The sequence below is a fragment of the Pristiophorus japonicus genome, chromosome 2, assembly GCF_044704955.1.
Source record: "Pristiophorus japonicus isolate sPriJap1 chromosome 2, sPriJap1.hap1, whole genome shotgun sequence".
In the NCBI taxonomy this organism is placed as follows: Eukaryota; Metazoa; Chordata; class Chondrichthyes; family Pristiophoridae; genus Pristiophorus; species Pristiophorus japonicus.
In genome coordinates this window covers 375,036,943-375,045,848 of record NC_091978.1, presented here as the reverse complement: position 1 = coordinate 375,045,848, position 8,906 = coordinate 375,036,943, and positions in this window count along the sequence as shown.

Below are 8,906 nucleotides of genomic sequence, written 5' to 3'. Positions count from 1 at the left end.
CCCTGGGGCTCTCTGTCCCTCTCTCTGTCCCTCCCCCTGGAGCTCTCTGTCCCTCCCCCTGGGGCTCTCTGTCCCTCCCCCTGGAGCTCTCTGTCCCTCTCTTTGTCCCTCCCCCTGGGGCTCTCTGTCCCTCTCTCTGTCCCTCCCCCTGGGGCTCTCTGTCCCTCTCTCTGTCCCTCCCCCTGGGGCTCTCTGTCCCTCTCTATGTCCCTCCCCCTGGGGCTCTCTGTCCCTCTCTCTGTCCCTCCCCCTGGGGCTCTCTGTCCCTCCCCCTGGGGCTCTCTGTGTCTCTCCCTCTGTCCCTTCCCCTGGGGCTCTCTGTCCCTCTCTCTGTCCCTCCCCCTGGGGCTCTCTGTCCCTCTCTCTGTCCCTCCACCTGGGGCTCTCTGTCCCTCTCTCTGTCCCTCCCCCTGGGGCTCTCTGTCCCTCTCTCTGTCCCTCCCCCTGGAGCTCTCTGTCCCTCCCCCTGGGGCTCTCTGTCCCTCCCCCTGGGGCTCTCTGTCCCTCTCTCTGTCCCTCCCCCTGGGGCTCTCTGTCCCTCCCCCTGGAGCTCTCTGTCCCTCTCTCTGTCCCTCCCCCTGGGGCTCTCTGTCCCTCTCTCTGTCCCTCCCCCTGGGGCTCTCTGTCCCTCCCCCTGGGGCTCTCTGTCCCTCTCTCTGTCCCTCCCCCTGGAGCTCTCTGTCCCTCCCCCTGGGCTCTCTGTCCCTCCCCCTGGAGCTCTCTGTCCCTCTCTCTGTCCCTTCCCCTGGGGCTCTCTGTCCCTCTCTCTGTCCCTCCCCCTGGGGCTCTCTGTCCCTCTCTCTCTCCCTCCCCCTGGGGCTCTCTGTCCCTCTCTCTGTCCCTCCCCCTGGGGCTCTCTGTCCCTCCCCCTGGGGCTCTCTGTCCCTCTCTCTGTCCCTCCCCCTGGGGCTCTCTGTCCCTCTCTCTGTCCCTACCCCTGGGGCTCTCTGTCCCTCCCCCTGGGGCTCTCTGTCCCTCCCCCTGGAGCTCTCTGTCCCTCTCTCTGTCCCTCCCCCTGGGATTCTCTGTCCCTCTCTCTGTCCCTCCCCCTGGGGCTCTCTGTCCCTCTCTATGTCCCTCCCCCTGGGGCTCTCTGTCCCTCTCTCTGTCCCTCCCCCTGGGGCTCTCTGATCCTCCCCCTGGGGCTCCCTGTCCCTCTCTCTGTCCCTCCCCCTGGGGCTCTCTGTCCCTCTCTCTGTCCCTACCCCTGGGGCTCTCTGTCCCTACCCCTGGGGCTCTCTGTCCCTACCCCTGGGGCTCTCTGTCCCTCTCTCTGTCCCTCCCCCTGGGGCTCTCTGTCCCTCTCTCTGTCCCTCCCCCTGGGGCTCTCTGTCCCTCTCTCTGTCCCTCCCCCTGGGGCTCTCTGTCCCTCTCTCTGTCCCTCCCCCTGGGGCTCTCTGTCCCTCTCTGTGTCCCTCCCCCTGGGGCTCTCTGTCCCTCCCCCTGGGGCTCTCTGTCCCTCCCCCTGGGGCTCTCTGTCCCTCTCTCTGTCCCTCCCCCTGGGGCTCTCTGTCCCTCCCCCTCGGGCTCTCTGTCCCTCTCTCTGTCCCTCCCCCTGGGGCTCTCTGTCCCTCTCTCTGTCCCTCCCCCTGGGGCTCTCTGTCCCTCCCCCTGGGGCTCTCTGTCCCTCTCTCTGTCCCTCCCCCTGGTGCTCTCTGTCCCTCCCCTGGGGCTCTCTGTCCCTCCCCCTGGGGCTCTCTGTCCCTCCCCCTGGGGCTCTCTGTCCCTCCCCCTGTCCCTCCCACTGGGGCTCTCTGTCCCTCTCTCTGTCCCTCCCCCTGGGGCTCTCTGTCCCTCCCCCTGGGGCTCTCTGTGTCTCTCCCTCTGTCCCTCCCCCTGGGGCTCTCTGTCCCTCTCTCTGTTCCTCCCCCTGGCGCTCTCTGTCCCTCTCTGTGTCCCTCCCCCTGGGGCTCTCTGTCCCTCTCTCTGTCCCTCCCCCTGGGGCTCTCTGTCCCTCTCTCTTTCCCTCCCCCTGGGGCTCTCTGTCCCTCCCCCTGGGGCTCTCTGTGTCTCTCCCTCTGTCCCTCCCCCTGGGGCTCTCTGTCCCTCTCTCTGTCCCTCCCCCGGAGCTCTCTGTCCCTCCCCCTGGGGCTCTGTGTCCCTCCCCCTGGAGCTCTGTGTCCCTCTCTCTGTCCCTCTCCCTGGGGTTCTCTGTCCCTCTCTCTGTCCCTCCCCCTGGGGCTCTCTGTCCCTCCCCCGGAGCTCTCTGTCCCTCCCGCTGGGGCTCTCTGTCCCTCTCTCTGTCCCTCCCCCTGGGGCTCTCTGTCCCTCCCCCTGGGGCTCTCTGTGTCTCTCCCTCTGTCCCTCCCCCTGGGGCTCTCTGTCCCTCTCTCTGTCCCTCCCCCTAGGGCTCTCTGTCCCTCTCTCTGTCCCTCCCCCTGGGGCTCTCTGTCCCTCTCTATGTCCCTCCCCCTGGGGCTCTCCGTCCCTCTCTCTGTCCCTCCCCCTGGGGCTCTCTGTCCCTCTCTCTGTCCCTCCCCCTGGGGCTCTCTGTCCCTCTCTCTGTCCCTACCCCTGGGGCTCTCTGTCCCTACCCCTGGGGCTCTCTGTCCCTACCCCTGGGGCTCTCTGTCCCTCTCTCTGTCCCTCCCCCTGGGGCTCTCTGTCCCTCTCTCTGTCCCTCCCCCTGGGGCTCTCTGTCCCTCTCTCTGTCCCTCCCCCTGGGGCTCTCTGTCCCTCTCTCTGTCCCTCCCCCTGGGGCTCTCTGTCCCTCTCTGTGTCCCTCCCCCTGGGGCTCTCTGTCCCTCCCCCTGGGGCTCTCTGTCCCTCTCTCTGTCCCTCCCCCTGGGGCTCTCTGTCCCTCCCCCTGGGGCTCTCTGTCCCTCTCTCTGTCCCTCCCCCTGGGGCTCTCTGTCCCTCCCCCTGGGGCTCTCTGTCCCTCTCTCTGTCCCTCCCCCTGGTGCTCTCTGTCCCTCCCCTGGGGCTCTCTGTCCCTCCCCCTGGAGCTCTCTGTCCCTACCCCTGGGGCTCTCTGTCCCTACCCCTGGGGCTCTCTGTCCCTCCCCCTGTCCCTCCCCCTGGGGCTCTCTGTCCCTCTCTCTGTCCCTCCCCCTGGGGCTCTCTGTCCCTCCCCCTGGGGCTCTCCCTCTGTCCCTCCCCCTGGGGCTCTCTGTCCCTCTCTCTGTCCCTCCCCCTGGGGCTCTCTGTCCCTCTCTCTGTCCCTCCCCCTGGGGCTCTCTGTCCCTCTCTCTGTCCCTCCCCCTGGGGCTCTCTGTCCCTCTCTCTGTCCCTCCCCCTGGGGCTCTCTGTCCCTCCCCCTGGGGCTCTCTGTGTCTCTCCCTCTGTCCCTCCCCCTGGGGCTCTCTGTCCCTCTCTCTGTCCCTCCCCCGGAGCTCTCTGTCCCTCCCCCTGGGGCTCTGTGTCCCTCCCCCTGGAGCTCTGTGTCCCTCTCTCTGTCCCTCTCCCTGGGGCTCTCTGTCCCTCTCTCTGTCCCTCCCCCTGGGGCTCTCTGTCCCTCCCCCGGAGCTCTCTGTCCCTCCCGCTGGGGCTCTCTGTCCCTCTCTCTGTCCCTCCCCCTGGGGCTCTCTGTCCCTCCCCCTGGGGCTCTCTGTGTCTCTCCCTCTGTCCCTCCCCCTGGGGCTCTCTGTCCCTCTCTCTGTCCCTCCCCCTGGGGCTCTCTGTCCCTCTCTCTGTCCCTCCCCCTGGGGCTCTCTGTCCCTCCCCCTGGGGCTCTCTGTCCCTCCCCCTGGGGCTCCCCCTGGGGCTCTGTGTCCCTCCCCCTGGGGCTCTGTGTCCCTCCCCCTGGGGCACTCTGTCCCTCTCTCTGTCCCTCCCCCTGGGGCTCTCTGTCCCTCCCCCTGGGGCTCTCTGTCCCTCCCCCGGAGCTCTCTGTCCCTCTCCCTGGGGCTCTCTGTCCCTCTCTCTGTCCCTCCCCCTGGGGCTCTCTGTCCCTCTCTCTGTCCCTCCCCTGGGGCTCTCTGTCCCTCCCCCTGGGGCTCTCTGTGTCTCTCCCTCTGTCCCTCCCCCTGGGGCTCTCTGTCCCTCTCTCTGTCCATCCCCCTGGGGCTCTCTGTCCCTCTCTCTGTCCCTCCACCTGGGGCTCTCTGTCCCTCTCTCTGTCCCTCCCCCTGGGGCTCTCTGTCCCTCTCTCTGTCCCTCCCCCTGGAGCTCTCTGTCCCTCTCTCTGTCCCTCCCCCTGGGGCTCTCTGTCTCTCCCCCTGGGGCTCTCTGTCCCTCTCTCTGTCCCTCCCCCTGGGGCTCTCTGTCCCTCCCCCTGGAGCTCTCTGTCCCTCTCTCTGTCCCTCCCCCTGGGGCTCTCTGTCCCTCTCTCTGTCCCTCCCCCTAGAGCTCTCTGTCCCTCCCCCTGGGCTCTCTGTCCCTCCCCCTGGAGCTCTCTGTCCCTCTCTCTGTCCCTTCCCCTGGGGCTCTCTGTCCCTCTCTCTGTCCCTCCCCCTGGGGCTCTCTGTCCCTCTCTCTCTCCCTCCCCCTGGGATTCTCTGTCCCTCTCTCTGTCCCTCCCCCTGGGGCTCTCTGTCCCTCCCCCCGGGGCTCTCTGTCCCTCACCCTGGAGCTCTCTGTCCCTCTCTCTGTCCCTCCCCCTAGAGCTCTCTGTCCCTCCCCCTGGGGCTCTCTGTCCCTCTCTCTGTCCCTCCCTCTGGGGCTCTCTGTCCCTCTCTCTGTCCCTCCCCCTGGGGCTCTCTGTCCCTCTCTCTGTCCCTCCCCCGGAGCTCTCTGTCCCTCCCCCTGGGGCTCTCTGTCCCTCTCTCTGTCCCTCCCCCTGGGGCTCTCTGTCCCTCCCCCTGGGGCTCTCTGTGTCTCTCCCTCTGTCCCTCCCCTTGGGGCTCTCTGTCCCTCCCCCTGGGGCTCTCTGTCCCTCTCTCTGTCCCTCCCCCTGGGGCTCTCTGTCCCTCTCTCTGTCCCTCCCCCTGGGGCTCTCTGTCCCTCCCCCTGGAGCTCTCTGTCCCTCTCTCTGTCCCTCCCCCTGGGGCTCTCTGTCCCTCCCTCTGTCCCTCCCCTGTCCCTCTCTCTGTCCCTCCCCCTGGTGCTCTCTGTCCCTCCCCCTGGGGCTCCCCCTGGGGCTCTGTGTCCCTCCCCCTGGGGCTCTGTGTCCCTCCCCCTGGGGCTCTCTGTCCCTCTCTCTGTCCCTCCCCCTGGGGCTCTCTGTCCCTCTCTCTGTCCCTCCCCCTGGGGCTCTCTGTCCCTACCCCGGAGCTCTCTGTCCCTCTCCCTGGGGCTCTCTGTCCCTCTCTCTGTCCCTCCCCCTGGGGCTCTCTGTCCCTCTCTCTGTCCCTCCCCCGGAGCTCTCTGTCCCTCCCCCTGGGGCTCTCTGTCCCTCTCTCTGTCCCTCCCCCTGGGGCTCTCTGTCCCTCCCCCTGGGGCTCTCTGTGTCTCTCCCTCTGTCCCTTCCCCTGGGGCTCTCTGTCCCTCTCTCTGTCCCTCCCCCTGGGGCTCTCTGTCCCTCTCTCTGTCCCTCCACCTGGGGCTCTCTGTCCCTCTCTCTGTCCCTCCCCCTGGGGCTCTCTGTCCCTCTCTCTGTCCCTCCCCCTGGAGCTCTCTGTCCCTCTCTCTGTCCCTCCCCCTGGGGCTCTATGTCCCTCCCCCTGGGGCTCTCTGTCCCTCTCTCTGTCCCTCCCCCTGGGGCTCTCTGTCCCTCCCCCTGGAGCTCTCTGTCCCTCTCTCTGTCCCTCCCCCTGGGGCTCTCTGTCCCTCTCTCTGTCCCTCCCCCTGGGGCTCTCTGTCCCTCCCCCTGGAGCTCTCTGTCCCTCCCCCTGGGCTCTCTGTCCCTCCCCCTGGAGCTCTCTGTCCCTCTCTCTGTCCCTTCCCCTGGGGCTCTCTGTCCCTCTCTCTGTCCCTCCCCCTGGGGCTCTCTGTCCCTCTCTCTGTCCCTCCCCCTGGGGCTCTCTTTCCCTCCCCCTGGGGCTCTCTGTCCCTCTCTCTGTCCCTCCCCCTGGGGCTCTCTGTCCCTCTCTCTGTCCCTACCCCTGGGGCTCTCTGTCCCTCTCTCTGTCCCTCCCCCTGGAGCTCTCTGTCGCTCTCTCTGTCCCTCCCCCTGGGGCTCTCTGTCCCTCTCTCTGTCCCTCCCCCTGGGGCTCTCTGTCCCTCTCTCTGTCCCTCCCCCTGGGGCTCTCTGTCCCTCTCTCTGTCCCTCCCCCTGGAGCTCTCTGTCCCTCCCCCTGGGGCTCTCTGTCCCTCCCCCTGGAGCTCTCTGTCCCTCTCTTTGTCCCTCCCCCTGGGGCTCTCTGTCCCTCTCTCTGTCCCTCCCCCTGGGGCTCTCTGTCCCTCTCTCTGTCCCTCCCCCTGGGGCTCTCTGTCCCTCTCTATGTCCCTCCCCCTGGGGCTCTCTGTCCCTCTCTCTGTCCCTCCCCCTGGGGCTCTCTGTCCCTCCCCCTGGGGCTCTCTGTGTCTCTCCCTCTGTCCCTTCCCCTGGGGCTCTCTGTCCCTCTCTCTGTCCCTCCCCCTGGGGCTCTCTGTCCCTCTCTCTGTCCCTCCACCTGGGGCTCTCTGTCCCTCTCTCTGTCCCTCCCCCTGGGGCTCTCTGTCCCTCTCTCTGTCCCTCCCCCTGGAGCTCTCTGTCCCTCCCCCTGGGGCTCTCTGTCCCTCCCCCTGGGGCTCTCTGTCCCTCTCTCTGTCCCTCCCCCTGGGGCTCTCTGTCCCTCCCCCTGGAGCTCTCTGTCCCTCTCTCTGTCCCTCCCCCTGGGGCTCTCTGTCCCTCTCTCTGTCCCTCCCCCTGGGGCTCTCTGTCCCTCCCCCTGGGGCTCTCTGTCCCTCTCTCTGTCCCTCCCCCTGGAGCTCTCTGTCCCTCCCCCTGGGCTCTCTGTCCCTCCCCCTGGAGCTCTCTGTCCCTCTCTCTGTCCCTTCCCCTGGGGCTCTCTGTCCCTCTCTCTGTCCCTCCCCCTGGGGCTCTCTGTCCCTCTCTCTCTCCCTCCCCCTGGGGCTCTCTGTCCCTCTCTCTGTCCCTCCCCCTGGGGCTCTCTGTCCCTCCCCCTGGGGCTCTCTGTCCCTCTCTCTGTCCCTCCCCCTGGGGCTCTCTGTCCCTCTCTCTGTCCCTACCCCTGGGGCTCTCTGTCCCTCCCCCTGGGGCTCTCTGTCCCTCCCCCTGGGGCTCTCTGTCCCTCTCTTTGTCCCTCCCCCTGGGGCTCTCTGTCCCTCTCTCTGTCCCTCCCCCTGGGATTCTCTGTCCCTCTCTCTGTCCCTCCCCCTGGGGCTCTCTGTCCCTCTCTATGTCCCTCCCCCTGGAGCTCTCTGTCCCTCCCCCTGGGGCTCTCTGTCCCTCCCCCTGGGGCTCTCTGTCCCTCTCTTTGTCCCTCCCCCTGGGGCTCTCTGTCCCTCTCTCTGTCCCTCCCCCTGGGATTCTCTGTCCCTCTCTCTGTCCCTCCCCCTGGGGCTCTCTGTCCCTCTCTATGTCCCTCCCCCTGGGGCTCTCTGTCCCTCTCTCTGTCCCTCCCCCTGGGGCTCTCTGATCCTCCCCCTGGGGCTCCCTGTCCCTCTCTCTGTCCCTCCCCCTGGGGCTCTCTGTCCCTCTCTCTGTCCCTACCCCTGGGGCTCTCTGTCCCTACCCCTGGGGCTCTCTGTCCCTACCCCTGGGGCTCTCTGTCCCTCTCTCTGTCCCTCCCCCTGGGGCTCTCTGTCCCTCTCTCTGTCCCTCCCCCTGGGGCTCTCTGTCCCTCTCTCTGTCCCTCCCCCTGGGGCTCTCTGTCCCTCTCTCTGTCCCTCCCCCTGGGGCTCTCTGTCCCTCTCTGTGTCCCTCCCCCTGGGGCTCTCTGTCCCTCCCCCTGGGGCTCTCTGTCCCTCCCCCTGGGGCTCTCTGTCCCTCTCTCTGTCCCTCCCCCTGGGGCTCTCTGTCCCTCCCCCTCGGGCTCTCTGTCCCTCTCTCTGTCCCTCCCCCTGGGGCTCTCTGTCCCTCTCTCTGTCCCTCCCCCTGGGGCTCTCTGTCCCTCCCCCTGGGGCTCTCTGTCCCTCTCTCTGTCCCTCCCCCTGGTGCTCTCTGTCCCTCCCCTGGGGCTCTCTGTCCCTCCCCCTGGGGCTCTCTGTCCCTCCCCCTGGGGCTCTCTGTCCCTCCCCCTGTCCCTCCCACTGGGGCTCTCTGTCCCTCTCTCTGTCCCTCCCCCTGGGGCTCTCTGTCCCTCCCCCTGGGGCTCTCTGTGTCTCTCCCTCTGTCCCTCCCCCTGGGGCTCTCTGTCCCTCTCTCTGTTCCTCCCCCTGGCGCTCTCTGTCCCTCTCTGTGTCCCTCCCCCTGGGGCTCTCTGTCCCTCTCTCTGTCCCTCCCCCTGGGGCTCTCTGTCCCTCTCTCTTTCCCTCCCCCTGGGGCTCTCTGTCCCTCCCCCTGGGGCTCTCTGTGTCTCTCCCTCTGTCCCTCCCCCTGGGGCTCTCTGTCCCTCTCTCTGTCCCTCCCCCGGAGCTCTCTGTCCCTCCCCCTGGGGCTCTGTGTCCCTCCCCCTGGAGCTCTGTGTCCCTCTCTCTGTCCCTCTCCCTGGGGTTCTCTGTCCCTCTCTCTGTCCCTCCCCCTGGGGCTCTCTGTCCCTCCCCCGGAGCTCTCTGTCCCTCCCGCTGGGGCTCTCTGTCCCTCTCTCTGTCCCTCCCCCTGGGGCTCTCTGTCCCTCCCCCTGGGGCTCTCTGTGTCTCTCCCTCTGTCCCTCCCCCTGGGGCTCTCTGTCCCTCTCTCTGTCCCTCCCCCTAGGGCTCTCTGTCCCTCTCTCTGTCCCTCCCCCTGGGGCTCTCTGTCCCTCTCTATGTCCCTCCCCCTGGGGCTCTCCGTCCCTCTCTCTGTCCCTCCCCCTGGGGCTCTCTGTCCCTCTCTCTGTCCCTCCCCCTGGGGCTCTCTGTCCCTCTCTCTGTCCCTACCCCTGGGGCTCTCTGTCCCTACCCCTGGGGCTCTCTGTCCCTACCCCTGGGGCTCTCTGTCCCTCTCTCTGTCCCTCCCCCTGGGGCTCTCTGTCCCTCTCTCTGTCCCTCCCCCTGGGGCTCTC